This window comes from Sceloporus occidentalis, unplaced genomic scaffold, assembly GCF_023333645.1.
Source record: "Sceloporus occidentalis isolate IW3139 unplaced genomic scaffold, rSceOcc1.0.p SCAF_6, whole genome shotgun sequence".
In the NCBI taxonomy this organism is placed as follows: domain Eukaryota; kingdom Metazoa; phylum Chordata; class Lepidosauria; order Squamata; family Phrynosomatidae; genus Sceloporus; species Sceloporus occidentalis.
The window spans coordinates 17451707-17471651 of record NW_028316986.1 but is presented as its reverse complement, the minus strand read 5'-3'; the positions used below and the strand labels follow the sequence as shown (position 1 = coordinate 17471651).

Below are 19945 nucleotides of genomic sequence, written 5' to 3'. Positions count from 1 at the left end.
TTTAATACTTTGACTGTATCTCTTGAATAATAATAAAGAAGGCTGAACAGAAATTTGTTAAAATCAATTTCTGAAATGTTACATAAGTCTATATGTGTCATTTGATTAATGGCAGGGGAGATAGAAGAGCACAAGGAATGGGGAAGGAGGAAACCCAGGATATTTCAAGAAAGCATTTAAATGTAAACCTGAAGATATGCAGGTAAAACAAAACAAAAAGAACCTGAAACTTTAGATACTCCCAGAGACCTTTTGGGCTTAGTCCAGAAAGAATAAACCCCATAAACAAAGGTCTGCAGCACTTATTGAGCTCATCATTGATGATAGCTGCCTGTGCTTTCCTTTCTATGTCCCAAGTCAGCTCTTCAACTGCTTCAAGCTGGACCTGAATAACATTTGACCCAAGTGACTGTCTAATCCAGTTCACATGGTTTTGTAAGCATATGCCTTCAGGAAAGCATATAAGCAGGACATGAGTGTAACTCTCTCCTGCTCATATTAACTGTAAACTGATGCACAAAAACCTCTAATACTAATAGATCACTAAAAGATCACATTTAACAAATGTGCCAGGTCCCCTTTTAAAGATATTCAATTCATTGATCTCTCACTACTGCCAGTGGCAGGCAATCTGACTGTTCAGTTATATTCTATGAATAAATATTTCCATTTTTTTTCCTGTCACAAAGGATACCCAGATCATGGAAAACCTACATTTTTGGATAACTACTCCAAAAGAGAGTGACCATACTCCACTGGGGAATTCTGGGTTGTAGTCCAAAAAATGTAATGTTTCTGAGCTCTGACCTTTTTGGCTTTTATAGCCAGGGGCTTATGTACAGCTATAACATCAACACATATGTTTACATAAAAGTACATGAAATTGTAATGCAATACTTGACAACAGGCAGAAGAAGTAAACGGACTTGTCCCAGCTTGTCAGATTCAGCTTGCCACTGAATTACGTCAAGGTGAACCACTCTCTGTGCTATTGCAATTAAACAAGCCTACTGAATGAGGAGTTTTGAAATGGAACATACTAGGCTTTATTATTGCCTGCTATGGATTACATATCTGTCAGCTAAACCTTAGTTGCTTTTTCCATAAGAAAACAGAGCAAGAAAGAGAAAGAGAGCTATAATTACACAATCAGGAGGAGGTAGAGGAAGGACAGTAGCAGCAACAACAATAGCAACACCAGTCATTCTATGACAAAGAGATCCAATAACACCTTTGTTTTAAAAATTGGATTACATTTATGATGGATCATGCCACACTTGGGAAAATGTCTCAGTCATTAATCATTCATTCACATACACAGAGAGATCCAGAATTTGATAAAATGCAAGTGTCCTTTTCACAAAATACACTTAAGAGATACAATGCAATAAATGGACCCTCTGGCCAAGCTTTGAATAAATGCTTATGACAGAAAAGTCTGCAACTGGTATTTATAACTCCATAGCTCATCTTGGCACAGAGCAAAAGAACAAAGAGCTTTGGGGTTGTTGGCTTTATTCCTTCAGTGTCCCAGAGCTACATGTTATGTAGAAATGAATGGTCTGGTCGTCCAGTCCACAGAGGATGTCCAACCGTCAAAGGTTTGTTCTAACTGTATTTTTAAAAAATGAAATTAAAAATAAAATTTTCTTGCTTTTCTCCATGTTGTCATAAATTGTTGGATGAGTTAGCCGGGATGTGGATGTCACCCCAACTACCCAAGTAGGGATAGAAAAGAAACTTTTTTTTTTTAATGAATTAATCTAATTTATGGTTTGGGAGGCTAAAGGGAAAACATCTACATCCACTATTCAGCAACTGATTCTATGGATCTTGTCTAGTTGGGTCAACTAAAAGGAGTCAGGTCAATGCATTTAGTTAATCATTCATAAGCTAAGAAATTTAATTCAATTGCATTTACATTAGAAGGAGTAAAACATAACTATTGCATTTATGTTAAATTGCCATTTGAATTTAAGTGAAATGCTTGCACTAAAAGCTTTACTGGAATGAAGCTAAAAAACATCATTTGTGGCTATTACTGATTTATTACTTTATTACTGATTCCTACATGCATCCCAGCAACAGCTCTAGGGTTATGAGATACAACATTCAGTTTCCTGGGACAAATAAGAAGCTTCTTTATGGCATTTGGTATAGAACACAGGAAGAGCATCTGAATGCAGAAAAAGATCAACAGCTTTCCAAGCACCCATTACTACTTCTTCAAAAGCTTTTAACCTTAAGATCCACTAAACTATTAAGATGTGTTGGCTTTTTAGCACTGTCTTTCATCTAATTAATTAATAGCTTAATTAATAACTGAATTCTGGAATTGGGTTAATGCTGAAATTCCAACTTAAGTCAATCACTTTGATTTAAAAAATAATTAAGCTATTCCTGTTAGAAAATCTCCAGCTTGACAGATGTTTACTGATTTTAACCAATTAATTCTGATCTCTTGTGGAAAGTGGCCCTGTTCTCCATTCAGCCCATCAACACTAGTGCTCATATCTCCAATCAGGTCTGGAGATCCCAGGCCTATGATTCAATGCACATGTATGGTCCCTGAACCAAATAAATCTTGATTCCTTCTAGAAGGACACATAGACCCAGACACTGACATTACATACTCTATGTAGGGCAACCCTTGCTGTGGAGTAACCTGTGAACATCATTCAACCACTAAACTGTGATCATAGTAATAATTGTATGATTAAATGATGCAAACCCTCTGAGAGGCATCCCTTCAGAAGCATAAGGCATTTGAATTTTGAGCAGAAGTTAAGGCTGGCCTTAACAGCAGTAACTTGCACTCTGCTGACTCCTAGCATATGTTGATAACACACATGGTAAGCCATGCGAAATCATTGCTATCTAATGGACTGAAACTTTATGAAACAACATGGCTGTCCTCCTCCTTTACATACATACACACACACACACTCCTGCCCTCACTTACTATGTTGATCATGAGCAGCTTTATTACTGCCACAAGCATGTAATGCTTCAAAGGCCAGGAAAGGGAAGGACACAAACACATGCCTTCCAGAAATCAATCACCTGAATAAAGTAACCTAGTAAGCATGCACTGTTTGTTTATTTGTTTTGCAAAGCCCTGTAGTATTTTCCATCTCTTCTGTGTTATGTAACTGCTTGTCAGGTTCAGGCTCAAGTTCCTGTGAACCTGAAGGCAGGGAAAGGCTGTCTGTAAACAGCAAGGAGGGAATCTGACCTGGAAATCATGACTATGGTATCACCTCGCCTACTCATGTAAAAGATCTATTCACTGCTCTCCCAGCATTTCCTTCTATTCTTCAGTTCATGCCTCCCTGGCTGAAAATTGTTCCTCTTATCAGCTGTTTTGCTTTGACACTAAATCTATCAGTTTTAAAGGCACAACACCTTTAAGAGGGCATGGAAGGGCATAACACGTTATAACACCAAATGCTAAGAATTCCTCTATCATGTTCACAAACATAGACATACTTCTACGCATACAGAGAGAGACAAAGAGAGAAAGAGGGAGAGAATCATTTTCTACAGATTGTATGCCAACTTAGTATCAATAAAGGCCTTGTCCAATATTTTGCTCTGAGACTCATCAGTTTCAGCTAGATATCAAACTACTGTATGGAACCAGGAGCTACAGATTAAAATGTGGTTCAGTCATAGCCTGAATGTGATAGAGGAGTGTTGTGAATGGACACGATGGAGACATAAGGCTTAGGTGAAAACAAAGACATTTCCACACTTTTTGCTGCAACTGAAAGGAATACTAAAGGTGTAGTCCTCCTTCACCTTTAATCTTTTGATGTTGTTGTTATGTGCTTTCAAATACACATGGACTTATGACAACCCTATAATAACGTTTTCTGGGTAAGATTTAATCAAAGGAGGTTTGACTTTGCTTTCCCCTAAGGCTGAGAGAGCATCACTTGCCAAGGTCACCAAGTGTATTTCCATGGCTGAACAGGTGTACCAGAGTCCTAGTGCAACACTCGAAATCCTACACCACACTGGTATGCAGGCTAAATCCTTTTAGGGTCTCTACAATAGCACACATGTCAAATATTTAACCTGTGCATAACAATCCCACAAGACGGTACATGACATGTGAGTCAACATCAGGGCAGTTGACCCACAGTTGGCTGACATAATTATGCCAATGTGTTAGAGATCAGTGTGGATGGCAGCAAAGTGAAATGGGTCATACACAGTCATCCCTATTAAGAGAGTAAACTGACCTGCCTGTCCCCCAGCAGTTCAGGAGCCAACATGAAGCTTTCTCTGGCAACAGCAAGGCCTTTCTCTCTTTTTTCCCTCCTTCACTGCCACTGCACACCACGCCAAAGGGAGTATTTTATTGTTGCTAACTGTGGTCAAATAGACTTCAATCTCTGATGACCCTATGAATGACAGGTCTCCAAGTCATCCTACTGTCAACAGCCCTGCTCAGGTCTTGCAGACTCAGGGTCTGGCTTAATCACCAAAAGCATTCCAGCCTTTGTTTACAATGAAGTCAATCTGAGCACATGTACAAGCATCACTTGGTTATCTAGCTATAGATTCACTGCTGATGAATATGTGAAGCTGGAGCTGGAAACTGCTGCATCTGAAAACTGCATATAGGAGCATGCCTTCTCAAACACTAGCCATTATTAAGTGATGAGCATGCATGTGCAGACTTCATAGATGATTCTGCACTTCGAAAAGGCAATGCTGTCTGAGTAGGAGGCTTGGTTGCTGTACACACACACACACATCATCTACAAAGGCATGTGGAAACCCAGCATTTACAAAGCCCTGTTGTGATTGTATCAGAAATTAATAGAAGGTATTACTCAGCTCTGCTGACTGTTCCTTCTCTTCCTTCTTCCTAATTATAGACTAGGAATGAATTGGTGCTAGAGGAGACAAAAACCACATCACAGACATGCTATTATTTGCAATATGTACCTCCACCCATCCCTGCGTAAAAAACAATATTTTTTGCCCACATTCCTAAAGACTTGCAGTTTGGCTTGACAAAAAGATATAATAAAATTAAATAAGATGGGAAAGAGGAAGAAGGGAATCACTCCACATAGCACTTGAGATCAAATTAAGCATCCAGCATACTAAATTGAAAGTATTTACAAACTGGGTTTACATCTAAGCAACCTCTTATTTGTTAACAAGCTGTGGATGTGATGTGCACTTCATACTCTGATCAGGGCTGTCAGAGGGGAAATATCAACTACACTTACAAAGTTTTAGCACTGAGAGTTAAGAACACAGGAACAGCCTCAGGGGTTCAGACCAAAGAACCATCTGCACTAGCATTCTGTCTGCCAGTGTGGTCATGCAGATGCCTCTGGGAAGTTCAGAAAAAGGCAGAAATAGGATGACTCTCCCTCACCATCTTCAGCATCTGGTACCCCAAGGTATACTGCTTTCGTACACTGAACTATTATGATGTGTAAAACTGATAGATGTCTGCTTTATTCATCATCTGGCTTGGAGAAGGGTTCTAGAGAACTCAGAAACTTGCATGTTATTTTGCAATCTGGGGGTTAGACCAATAAAGGTAATGCTTTCATTTGGGGTTATTAGACTACTTTGTTTTTTGTGTGACCGGAGAATAACCAACTTAACATTTCACCCATGGGATCCTAGCAGTGGAGGGAGAATATTTTATATCACCAGAAGCTGGGACTTTACCCTCAAAAGAGACACCAGAGAATGCACCCCTATGCATTCTATCCTGATGTACTTTATATCAGAGGTAATACTACTCCAGAGAAGGGTGACCAAAATGGTAGAAGGTCTAGAATCTATGCCCTATGAGAAGCAGCTTAGGGAACTGGGTATGTTTAACCTGAAGAAGAAAAGGTGAAGAGGTCACATGATAGCCATATTTAAATATCCAAAAGGATTTCATATTGAAGAATGAGCAAGCTTGGTTTCTCCTACTCCAGACTAGGACTTGGATGGTGAAAGAAAGGCCCTGCTTGTCAAATTTGCAGATGACATTAAATTAGGAGCAGTAGCTAACAGAGGTTCAGAATTAAAAATGATCTTAATCATAGAATCATAGAGTTAGAAGAAACCTCACGGGCCATCCAGTCCAACCCCCTGCCATGCAGGAAATCCAATCAAAGCATCCCCAATAGATGGCCATCTAGCCTCTGCTTAAAGACCTCCAAGGAAGGAGACTCCACTACACTCCAAGGGAGTGTGTTACACTGTCGAACAGCCCTTACTGTCAGGAAGTTCTTCCTAATGTTGAGGTGGAATCTCTTTTCCTGTAGCTTGCATCCATAATCAAAATTATTAGAAAGCTGGGCCAAAACTAGCAAAATGAATTTCAGCAGAGAGAAATGTAGGATACTACATTTGAGCAGTAAAAATGAAATGTACAGATACAAGCCAGATTCTATACCTGGCTTGATGGCAGTACATGTGAAAGACATCTAGCCATCTTAATGGACCGCAGGCTGAACATAAGCCAGCAGTGTGTTGTGGCAGCTTAAAAAAAACCAAAACACTGGCATTCTAGGTTGCATCAATAGGAGTATAGTGTCTTGAAGGAAAGAAGTAATAGCGCCAATCTGTTCTGCTTTGGATTATCTGCTTTGTAATATTGTGTCCAGTTCTGGTCACCACAATTCAAAAAAGATGTTGACAACCTAGAACGTGTTTAGAGGAGGGTGACCAAAATGATGAAAGGTCTGGAAGCTAATGCCCTATGAAAAGTGACTTAGGAATCTGGGTATGTTTAGCCTGGGGAAGAGAGGATTAAGGGGTGATATGATAGCCATGTTCAAATATTTGAAAAGTTGTCATATTGAGGATGGAGCAAGCTTGTTTTCTGCTGCTCCAGGGACTAGGACACAATGTGATAGATTCAAGCTACAGTAAAAGGGATTCCACCTAAACATTAGGAAGAACCTTCTGACAGTAAGAACTGTATAACAGTGAAACATTCTGCCTCGGTGTTTGGTGGGATCTCCTTCTTTGGAGGTTTTTAAACAGAGGGCTCACTGGTGTTTTGATTACATATTCATGCGTAGTGGAGGGTTGGACTGGATGGCCCTTCCAAATCTTAGGATTTTATGATTCTACTCAATTTAGCCTAATTCTTTTGCGTGGGGTGAGACTGAAAGTGAGGCATTGTCTAAAATTATCTCCAGTTTTCTTAATACAGTATAACTGACCAGTTTCTCTCTGTTTTAGCACTGCTAATGAAACTGTTCATTTCACCTAAGGTTGAAGGTAAATAAACTTGACAGCCAGAGTTCATATTTTCACAGTCAAATGTTTGTTAATTTCTTCATCTCAGCACTCCTAGGGTGCAAGAAGAAAGGATCCCAGCTCCCAGAGAGCCTGTTTTGCATGATCGCAATCTCCCTCAGCACCTTTAGATTTTGCTCTGTTTCTCTGCTGACAACTACACTGCCATTTCCCACACTGGCCAACATTATGCTAGCCAACAGGATTGCAGCCACTGGGTCAACTGCCCTGACACTGACTCGTGCCATGTGCCCTCTTGTAGTATTGCTGTACATAGCATGTTAAATATTTGAGATGTGTGCCATTTAGGGTCCTATACAGATTTAGGGTTTTGAGTGCTGGACTAGAACTGTGGTTCAGCCATGGAAACCCACTGGGTGACCTTGAACAAGTCACACACTCTCAGCCTTAAAGAAAGGCAATGGCAAACCTCCTTTGAATAAATCTTGCAACAACAAAAAAACACAACAACACACAACTATTATAGAGTTGTGTTAAGTCAGTGTAAGCTTGAATGCCAATGACTACAACAAAAAGGAATTAAGGTGAAAGAGGACTACTGTAGTACTCTTTTTGGTTGCAGTGAAAAGCTTGGAGATGCCTTTGTGTTCACTTTAGTCTTGTGTCTCCCTATGTCCATTCAGAAAATGCCTGTATCATATTTGGTATATGAATGTACCACATTTTAATCTCCATCTTCTTCCTCCTTTTTGCCCTATCTAAAATCTTTTCAGATGAAGAGTTCTGGAAACCTCAAAAACTTGCACACTATTATGTGAGCTGTGGCTTGGGAAATACTTTTGCCACAATACAGATTTGGGATTGACAGGCCTGACATCTATCAAATTGTTTAACAGTTCCAGCACAGAGTGTTAAATCCTGTCTGACTGTCACTCTACTGTAGCAAGCTCAGCTTCCCTTTAGTCTAAGAAACCAGAGTCTACCAGGCTGGAGGGGGGATACACACATCTGTCATGCGTGATCTTGTCAACATTCTCATTTTCCAGTGTCAAGCTCATCCAGCTCTGGTTCTGTCTAGGGATCCCACACACACAGAAAACTGCATGTCCAGTTTTCTACACATTTTTGTACAGTTGTAAACATCTTTTTGGACAAGTAAACACATTGACTAAATCTGTCTGTTCACATTTAAGAGATGAGCCCATCTTGCTTCCCCAATGTATTTATTTTTTTATTTTAAGTATATGTACATTGATGGATGAAGAAAAATTTCTTCCCTCCAACTCCAGGACAGATCAGAAAGTCATGCTGTTGAATCAAGACCCAACTTTACTGAGAGAAGTGCATTTCTGTCCCACGCTCTGACAGACCTGAATCTGAACAGAACAAAGGCCCTGAGCTCAGCAACTGTGCAGTCTAATAAAGAAGGTGCCAGGTCAACTTACATTACACATGTGCCAAAGTAATTCTACATTCAACTAATATTCCTGACAGATTATATTGTGTTTCCAGGCTAGGTATGAGAACCGACCTTTCACAGAGTTCTTCCAGACTCTTTGCTATCAGAAGGCCTTTGATTCTTCTGTGCCAGAGAGGATGAGACATGTTGGATCTAGCCATGCCAGCTTATTTTCCTGGAAGAAAGATCTCTGAAACTAAGGGACATAATTCTAAAGAAATGGAAGCATTTTTCTCTGAGGCGAAACAGATGGGGAGGAAAAAGTGGCTTGAAGCTGCCTTTTCTGAAGCCTCATTGAAACCCCACCAACCGCACTGCTGGCTCCCAAGGCATCTGGAGTGCTCATGTCATGACCACATGATATGGCTCCAAACCAGGAAGAAGCGGAAAAAGCTGCTTCTTTTTGAAACTGCTTTTCTCTGCATAAGGTGCCTAGACGGCACTTTCATGCTGGCTTCAAGGCATGTGTCATCTAAACACCACACCTTTAAGTCAGCCTGAAAGCACCTCTTTTTGCCTGTCTGTTTAGCCCCTATGTTACCACAAGTGAAGCCATATTAGTGCCTCTTTTCCCTCCATTAATGCACATCTATTTGTCCAATGGAGTGCACTGCAAACTCAGAAATGCATGGATGTCCAAGAACAAAAAGCATCCAAGTCTGTGCTCACCTCTGGGAGGTGCAGATTGTGCAAATCTATTTTTTTTAATGTTAAAATATTTTTATTGAATTTATTTGAAAATGTTCAAAAAAGTATAAATTTCAAATAGCAAACCTTGATGTTCCATTTTTATAAGGGTCACCATTTTACTATGTCATTATATTTAATGACTTGAGCATACATGGATTTTGTTATACACGGGGGATCTTGGAACCAAACCCCAGCGTATAACAAGGGTCCACTGTACATAAACTTAGACTTAATCCTACATATAAATATACAACAACAATCCCCTTGCCCCTCCCTCTTCCTCCCATTAAATAAGATTTCCCACTTAATTAGGGATGCCATATCCCGGTGGCCGCCGGGAAAATCCCGCTTTTGGGGGCCCCTCCCGGTCCCAGTCCGGTTTGGCCCCCAGCCATGCATTTATCCCGGTCCGGGGCCCGCTCCTGCAGCCATTGCCGCTGCCGCTAATGAGGCTGGCCGCGGCGCCAACCCACCTCCTCCTTCCCTTCCTGGAGTGGTGGGCAGCGCCAACCCACCTCCTCCTCCGGCTCTGCCTTCCTCCTCCTTCTCGGCAGCAGTGCCGCCGCCGCCGCCGCCGCTGCGCCTCCAGTGCCAAGGCTTTCCCGCCCGCGTGCGTGGGGGGCTCTAAAGCAGGAGTTCGTGCCCTGCTTTGGCCGGCCGGCCATTGGCCAGCTGGCCAAAGGGGACGGGCTTCTCAGCGCGTGCCGCCCAGGCCTCAGCAGGGGCCAGCGGCAGCACATGCACCTGCCCTGCTTCCCAGTGAGTGCGCGAGCCTAAAGAGGAGGAGGAGGAGGGGGGGAGGAGGAGGAGGAAAGGTGAGTCAGTGGCCATTAGGTCTGCCTTGGGTTTTTTGGTTTTTTTAATTAATTTTTAAAAATATAAAATACTTATTTTATTTTATTTTATTAATTTTAATTATTTCTTGTTTTTATTTTATTAATTTTTATTATTGCTTTTTTCATTATTTTTATTATTAAATATATACACCCCTGTCTTGATTTTTATTTTTTTTCCATTATTTTTATTATTAAATATATAAATATGGCCAGAAAGGGAAGTCCATTTCTGCTATCTGTCTAGGAATAATGCCAAAATGTCCTCCATTTTGATCATGCCTTAGAAACATGCATTTAGATTAACATTTTTTAAAAATCATCAATTTTTTTCACGTGTCTTCCATTTTTATAAAACCGTGTCCTACATTTGAAAATGTTGTCCTACATTTGTCCTACATTTGTCCCGGTTTGGAGGTCCTGGCTTATGGCAACCCTACACTTAATCTCTACTTGGTTTCTTAAGTAATAATATTCTCTTCCTCCTTTAATCTTTTAAATTCTTCTTCTAACCTAAATTTTAATCATATTATTAATATTATGCCACATTCATCTCATAAACAAAACAAGTTTCAGTTACTTAGCTATCCAACCCAATCACACTAATATCTCCTTTTAATTGCTTAATATATTCTATAAATGGTTTCCAGTTTTCTACAAATACATGCATTTGCTTTTCCCTCACCAGTTTCTCTAACTGAGCCATTTCTATCACTTTTTCAAGTCAATCCATAAATGTCAAAATTTTGTTAGCTTTCCACTTTCTCACAAAAAACAATCTTGCTGCCATTATCAAATAACTTATCCAGTTTCTGTACTTTCATTCTTTACTGTTCTCTAAATTCACCATATTTAGCAAATAAAATTCTGCTCTCAGTCCAACTGTAGATCCCCAAAATTTTCCTATTATCTTATTAATTTTAAATCAATATTTCTTTACCTTCCTACTCTTCCACTATATCTGCACATCCATTTTTAAAAATCACAAACAAACCATGGAGCAAACACATCCTCACACATCCCTGTCTGATGAAGCATGTGATCTCCCTGTATCCTCACATGCTTTTATTTGAAGAGTTGGTGATTTCACTGAAATGCATGACTGTGCCCTACACTGCATCTACACTAAAGAAATAATGCAGTTTGATAGGCTCAATACTATGGAATTGTGAGATGTGTAGCTTGGTGGGGCACCAGACCTCTCTGACAGAGAAGGCCATCTCTACACATTCCCTAATTTGATAGCATTGAGCCATGGCATTTAAAAGTGGTGTCGAACTGCATTATTTCTGCAGTGTAGACGTAGCCCTTGAGATCTCTGCAGGCAGCTCTCACATTAATATGGTAATAAATCAGCTCTGGTGTTTCATCTGAACTTGAACAGATCAATCTACGGTGCTGAACTCTATCCCTCAAACAGGGTCAGCACCCTGGATCACTCCTTTAAAGCTGATACTTAAACCAACAATGGCTTGATTGTCTCACTCACTTGGAAGCCACCCATAGTCAACAGGAAGAATCCAGCCATTGATTAATGACAGCCAGTGTGGCATAATGGCTTGGTATTGGACTAGAACTCTGTAGACCAAGGTTTGAATCCTCACTGAGCCATGAAACCCACTGGGTGACCTTGGAGAAGTCACACTCTCTCACCCTCACAAGAAGGCAAAAGCAAATCCCATCTGAAGAAATTTGCCAAGAATACCCTACGATAGGGTCATTTTAGGAATGCCATAAGTCAAAAACAATGTCAAAGCACACAACAACAAGACTGATCAATAACATTAATTATGTGAGAGAATCTGAAAACATTCAAAGCAAGCCCCAAACATGGGAGCCACTAGACATCACTAGGTTTTGCAGCTAGCAAAGCCCGTAAATGGATTAATGTGCTAGATTCTGTGCTTTGAAATTCAGCAGCAAGTTGCCACGATGATTTTTGAATCCTGAGCTAAACTCCCCCAAGTCAATAACCAGAGTTGTTAAAAAAAGACTGACCCTTTAAAGTTAAATAAATGCAGCTACAAAATTAAAGTGAACCACAGGAAGTAAATGTTTATAAGGAAGTAAACCTTTCTCACTTGTTAACTTGCTAGTGGCACTGATCTGTTTTTCACCATAAGGTTCTTCTTGCCTCACTCACCCCCCACCTGATTTTACAATGTCCCAGGCACTAAAAAAGTTAAATCTGACTTTTAAATTTTAACTGCAAACCCGATTTTATTATGATTCTCTCTTCATGAAGTCCTTCCTCGCAGGGTGGGCAGCCGTTCAGCAAATTTTACTAGCCTTGGTTATGTCAGATGTCAGCAGCTAAAGCTGTCAGGATTGTGCTGAGCAAACAGAAACTAATTTTATGAGGTTAATGATAAAGAATACAAAGAAGGTTCTTACAGGAATTAAAATCAACACCATAAATATGCTCTGGCCTGGTTTCAAACCTTGGTGAATGATAGCTAGATTTTCTTTATTGTTTTTATTATGAGATGCAGTATCCCCTTGCATTTTGGACAGAGAATATGAGAAAGAGCAGCTGTTTGCATTTTGATTTTTTAAATTACCATTTTGAAAGCTCTGGATCAGAATATCAGAGCACCTTTTTACCACTCAAATGGGGGGGGGGGATCATCAGGAGCACGCAACATTATTTCCATCATTTCAATCTTTTTATACAAGGCCCAGGGGCTCCTATTCTTTGGCAGCATGATATAATATTATTAATAAACATCTAGACTAGGAAAACTAAGTGTGTTTATTGGGGCTAGAGGAGAAGATAAAGCAGAAACTTTTTGGTGAAAGCATAAAATGAGGTCAGGAGGACTGAGACTTATTGTATTTGACAGGGCAAGAAATAATTTCTCAAGACTGTTAAAAATACATTTGGATTATGGCTGGACAACATGCGATTCAAAGCATGCAGGCCTGCCATCAGAACTGGAACAAGAATGCACAGGCAACTTAGATGAGCCCACTGGCAGTTATGTTTTACCTGTATCTGCTCCTGTGCCCACTGCCACCTGGACCCATTATGTGATGCTGCTGAATCTACTAATCCCATACTCCTAGAATCATATGAGTTGGAAGGTGCCATTGAGTCTTACTCCACCAGCAGCACTCAGTGCAGGAACTCAGGACAGAGCATTCCTTTCAGGTAGCTCTCCAGCCTATTTTTGAAGACGTCCAGAAAATGAAATCCCATCACCTCACTAACGGGTTGCATTGCTGAGCTGTTCTTACTGTCAAAACATTCCCTCTAATGTTCAACTGAAACCTGCCATCCTGCAACTTAAAACAATTAGAAGTGGTCTTACCCTCTGGGGCAAGCAGTGAACAAAATGGTACCCTTTTCTCTGAGGCAGCCCTTTAGACACTTAAAGAGTGTGATTGTGTCACCCCTCAGTCTTCTCATCATGCTGAACATGCCCACACCTCCTATTCCTTCCTGTTTTTTTCATTTACACGTGGACTTACTCAAGAACCCCACAAGCAAGAATGCACACCTCTTATGCCCGCTTGCATCCCAGGTTTTCAAAGCTAAGAGACAAGTTAGCATGTGGTCTGTACAAACAACCCAGGCAAATAGGAAGTATTGGGAAAGGGCAGGGCTGTATCAAAGTATGCCACCAAAATTAATGGTTATGTCAAATTGAGGTACTGTATTAATGCAGTTAACAAAGTGTAAATGGAAAGTGTTACATATGTTAGCTACTACAATAAGATATTTTCTCATCCAGCTACCTCACAAGAGCCTGAAATTATGTATATTCTCTCTCCACCATTTGTCCACACAATAATTTGGTGAGGCAATCCTTATTTTCAGAGAGCCAAAGTTTCTCAGTTCAGACATCATGATAAGCCAGAGATGTGTAACTGTGCCAGGGTGAACATGAATTGTTGCTTTTGGGGACCCCTGCCGGACCACATCATGGTATGTTTGTTGTTGTAGTTTTTAATGAAACCAAAAATGCCATTTCTGCTTTTGGTTTCATCCAATTTTTTGCTAGTCAGGGTCGAGGGCACATTTGGGAGTCATGGAGGAAGAGGATGGCTGCATAGTAGGAGATTCTTGGTGGCCAACAACACCACCAGCATTTTAAAAACAGGTCTGGGGAATGGGGAAAGAGGTTCCTGGAAGCCTTGATGAAATGGGAAACCGAAATGGGGTTGGGAGATTTGCATACTTCTCTCATCTCTGTGGTAAGTTGTATTTAGCAAAGTAAGAAGCCTCTGCACCTAGATTTGCAAGGGAGTGATGGAAGGAAGGAACAAAGGAGCAGGCTGGAAAGGAAAGCAAGCAGGTAGATAAAAACAGTGAAAGGTCTGGAAACCATGACATATGAGGAGCACATTATGAAGCTGAGTATGTTTAGCCTGGGGAAGAGAAGAGGTGACATATTTGAAAAAAATGTCATATTGAGGATGGATCAATTATTTATTGATCCATTTTTTCTGCTGCTCCAGTGACTTGGACACAGAGCAATGGATCCACACTACAGAAAAAGAGATTCCACCTAAACCTTAGGAAGTCAGCAGTAGAACACTGCTTCAGAGAGTAATAGAGTCCCCTTCTTCAGAGGGTTTGAAAAAGAGGCTAGATGGCTGTTTGCTGGGATTGCTTTGATTGTGTCTTCCTGCATGGCAAGGGACTGGACTGGATTCCCTTTGTGATGTCTTCCAACTCTATGATTCTGTGATGGTGCACCACTTTCAGTCACCATTTTTGCTAATTAAGGGGTGGCTTCTGCTTTCGCAGGGAGGTGGAAGTTTCTAGAATGTGGATGACCTTAACTGCTCTCATTTATGCAGACTTTGAGGGGAGCTTTTAGACAATGTGGGAACAAAACAAAATCACTTAAAAACTGGCATGATTTTTTAAATGGTGTTTTCAAAATTTGGAAAGGTCTTCATAATGGCTTAGGAGTTGCAAAGGTGAGGTTTGTGGCCACAAAGGCTGAACATTCTTCACTCTGACCTATGGTCCACCACATGTTGTTAGGACTCCAGTTACCACATTTCCTCTGCACTGGGAGTTTTAACCCAGCAAAATATGGATAGCCACACATTACCTGACCTAAGATGTGCAGATTCTGATCCTGGTTAATCTGACTAGGAATATACAAGACGAAATTCATCATGTATCCCCAGTCATTGGTGGCAATGCCCTGTGTATGGAATTCCTTCTACACAGAGAGCCATATGGCACCTTCCTTGCTCAGCATTATGCTCCACCAGGTTGAGTCCTTGCCCCTTAGTTTTTCTTCTCAATTCATTTTTATCAACATCAAATTGGACAGAGATCAGCTTAATGGATCTTAATTGGTTAAATTGAGAATAAGGATGATCACATGTTAATGTTGTCTTTTGCTTTTTTCTGCTAATAGAGTTAATTTTTTTATCTGTAGATACATACATTGATTTCACCAATTGCTCTTATAAATCTACAACGCTATATAAATAAAGCATAATAATAATAATAATAATAATAATAATAATAATAATAATAATAAATGCAATTTGTGTTTGACTCCTGCAACTTTGGAAATCTCCTCTTATATCTAGGTGTGAGGTAATGTCATTAAATAAATAAATAAATAAATAAATATTAAGGAATATTGTTACCCTTATTGGCATATTATATTCCAAGCAGATTTGTATTAGCACTATGAATCACCCAGAATATGGGGGAAAGGATGAAGAAATACAGTACATACCCTCCACCTTCCCATTTCATCACTATATTTAACAAGCATACATTACAAGCAAACTTGGAGATGCACTGTGAGGTTTTCCACTATTCCTTCACTACGTACACCAACTCCGTGGGGAACTCCGAGATGTCTTTGTATTTCCTAAATGAGAGTTTACTCAGTTTATGTCCCCATCAGACACCACCATCCAGTATTAACTGCTGCCACCATTTCTGAATTCATGTTTCCCAATATGCATAGTTCTCAGAGGCTCCAGTACATAATGCAAAAATATTGAGACTAAAAATTAGAAACATAGCCATATTAGTCTGGAATATCATTATACAAAGGGATCTTGTGTCATCTTGCATTTGAGGAAGTAGACCTATGTTTATGAAAACTTATGCTACAACTTCCTTTGTTCATTTAGGCCCAGTACATACCTTCTTGAAGGTCCGGGCTGGCGGCAGCAGTTTTTCCGCCAGAGGGAAGCCCCAGCTGTCAATTCACTGGTGGAAAAAGAACCCGCAAAAAAAACAGCGTGGCGCTTACGTAACAATGGTGGCGCCCATGTATACAGGGTGCCGCCATTGTTATGGTGCCATGATGTATTAGGGTTAGGGAGCATGTACATGGTGCGCGCTCCCTAACCCTAATGCTGGCGCCGGTATGCTGCTTGTTGGCAGTTTGTACCGTGCCTTAGTTTCAAAAGGTGCTACAAGATCCCCCTGCATGCAAAAATAATGACTTATTAAAAAGAAATTGAACACAACACCACAGATTACTTATTTAATACATATGTATCCTGACTGATGCTAACTCTAACACATCTCTTTACTCTTTCTCTCTGTCACATCCTATCTAACTATAATCCTGACTCTCCTCTCTCTCTTCTAACTACTCAGACTCCTCAATTGTACCAATTCCTAATCATCACAGACACCACTCCCCATCCGTTCTATGCCAAGCTTTTCAAAAAAATTCTCAATCCTCCCAATATAACCTTACCCTATTATTGTACATCTACTATAACTACTGAGGACGCAGCTGCGCTGGGCAGAACACATTTCTAGGATGAAGGACCATCGCCTCCCAAAAATAGTATTCTACGGTGAACTCACCACAGGTCAGCCAGCGTAAGAGGGGTGCCCCAAAGAAGAGATACAAGGACTCCCTGAAACAACATCTCAGGCTCGGCCAAACTGATCACCAACAATGGTCTGCCCTGGCCTCACATCGGGAGGCATGGAGACGCACTATCCACGATGCTGCAACCGTTTTTGAAAATTCACACCAAACAAGTCTCAAAGAAAAATGACAACACAGAAAGAACCACAACCCGGAAACATCACCCAAGGAGACTTTCCGCTGTGCTTTCTGAAACCGGACCTGTTTTTCCCAGATTGGCCTTTTTAGTCATCAACGCGCTTGTACAAAGCGCGGATGAGTCCTTCCTGAATCTTTGTTCGCTAAGCAAAGCCAGAGAGAGACTACAACTTGAATACACAACCATGTGATCTTAATTTATGTAATAAATACAGTATCATTCCCATTCTAAAAAGGTCCACATGACATGTGCTATCACCATCTAAATGCTAAGGACTCTAAGAAACGTCATACCACTTTGGAAACAGCTGCCCTTGTCTTATTCATGAAGCAAAACAGGGTCAAGTCTGATTTGTACTGAACTGGGAAAGTGGCCACCATATAATATCATGAATCTCCTGGCAAGACTAGGAAAGAATCCTTCTTAAAACCTCAGAGAACATGTTAGTCCATGTTGATAACACTGGGCTAAATGGATCAATGTCTGTCTCAGAAAACAAGTTCTCATGTTCTTAATCTTTTCCTTTTCTGGTCTCAAGATGCCATTTTGGCCAGGACAGAAGTTCTAGGAACAAATGAGAAGATAGGGAGAATCAAGGGGACTAAGTCACCAAAGGAAAATATTGTGCTTATGCCGAAGCTTTCAGCGAGACCAAATGGCTATATACAACTAGACTAGTGATAGGAAATGTTTCCTTTATTTCCAACTTTTCTCTCATGATGGTATTCAAGGTAGTTTGCTACCCAGGCATTAGCTAAATCCAGATAGGACATGATTTCTTAGACTGCAACTCCCAGAATCCCACTGGTAAAGTTGGCTAGCAGATTTTGGGAATCATTGTCCAAAAAGTAACCTTTCTCAATTCTGCTTCAGATTATGCCTTAAGGGGGTATTCCACTAGTGGGGCCGGACCCCATGAACAAAATGTGTGAATCAGGCTGTTTAAATCAAATCTAACTGCCCACAAATCAATGAAAATGGTAAATAAATCAGTTTGTAGGGCTTCAAAAATGAGAAAAACAGCAGGTGCCCCAGACCATTGCATGCTAAATTAATTTCTCCTCTTGATAGAGAAGCACTTGATGATAAAAAAAAATAAAGCATGTTTTATAGATACTATCTTGGAGCTGTTGTTGTTGTTGTTGTTGTTGTTGTTGTTGCGTGCTTTTAAGGAATACACAATTACCCCAGGCTGAGCCCAGCATTTTTACTGATAAGTGACAATAGAATGTTGTTATTTATTCAAGCCCAGTAAAAGGACCCACAGTCAATCAATAATAGCCTGCAAGCGTACTAAGGTTGTAGGGCTTGTATCAAGATGTTTATCAGAAATCCATTGGCCATGTTCCACTTTTGATTACACTATCACAGGCTGTCCAGGACAGCATCAAAGGCCGCCTACCTCTCAAATCAGAAGCCACTTTTGTCAGGAGTAACAGCAGCAGAGGAACCCCCCCACCACCTAATATGCATATTTAACGGCTCATCCAATTAACCACTTTGCTGACTGAGATTGCTTTATTATTCATTTTATTCCAACTTATGTTAATACTTTGGCAGGAGACATGAAAAATGACTGATACAGCAGAATGGAAATATTTGAAAGGCAACATAAAATGTGGGTAACTTAAAAGTCACATTTGGAGAATGGCTGTAAGTTATGATCCTCATGCCAACTCCCCTCTCCCTCCCTCCCTCTCTCTCTCTCTCCTTTTCTCTCTCTGCTCCTCTCACTCTTTCATTCTACAGGGAAGCATCTTAATCAGGGGGACTGTGTTAGAACTCATAACATGAATTAATGAAATAATATAATGATGTTCAGAAAGCAATTAAAGAATCACCCCAAATATACCATTATAGAAAGCTAATAAAGAAAAAAATGCTGAATAAGGTTGGTTTTCTGGGGGCTGTGAAGCCCCCCATGGCTCTACTTTTCCTTGGTGGTGAGTCAAGAAGCTATATTGACAGTAGCAGTGCTACTGGTGGGGTCTCCCATGTCATAGGGGCTTTTGTGAAGGAGCTACACTAAATGTGCCAAACGCTTACTGATCACCAGCAGTAGTGTATCTGAAATATGTATGCGGGGGGGGGGGGGGTTGATGCTGGTGGAGAATGGCAGAGAATGGCAGTGGCACCATATCTAACACAGAAGAGAGCAATGGTAGACCATTTCTGAAGCCTTTTAACTTTAAAACTCTATGATGAGACAGTCCAATATAAAATTAGAGATAGTGCCAGAACATGAGACACCCACATTGGAAGGGATTCGGTGAGCTGCTAGGGAAGAGCAGAGGACAACTGCGAGTAGCACAATGGCTAACAATGGAGTGAATTCAAGCCAAAAGAATGTCTAGCTGTTGACATGCTCAGAGGTGAAAGGAAAGTCCAAAGACGCACAATACATATGATGGAAGCATGGAATGTGAAAAGTATGAATTGATGGAAGGAAGACTATGATTGCAGAGAACAAGGTTTGATTCCCAACGCCACTATGAAAACCCACTGGATGACCTTGGGTAAGTGACACTCTCTCAGCCTCAGAGAAAGACAATGGTAATGGCAAGCATCCTGTAAACAAATCTTGCCAAGAAAGCCCCATGACAGAAAAGATTCCCTGCATGACATATGAACTCTCAAGCAATTATGGATAGATGAGAAGCACAAGTAAAAAAGAGTTCTGAGCAACACAATTTAAAAAGGACATTGAGAAACT

General features: G+C 40.5%; 1 protein-coding gene across 30 annotated transcripts in view; it reads right to left on the bottom strand.

Moving 5' to 3' along the window:
• NRXN1 (neurexin 1) overlaps nt 1-19945 on the bottom strand; it is a 1287731-nt gene that overhangs the window by 424783 nt on the left and 843003 nt on the right. The window lies entirely within an intron of this gene.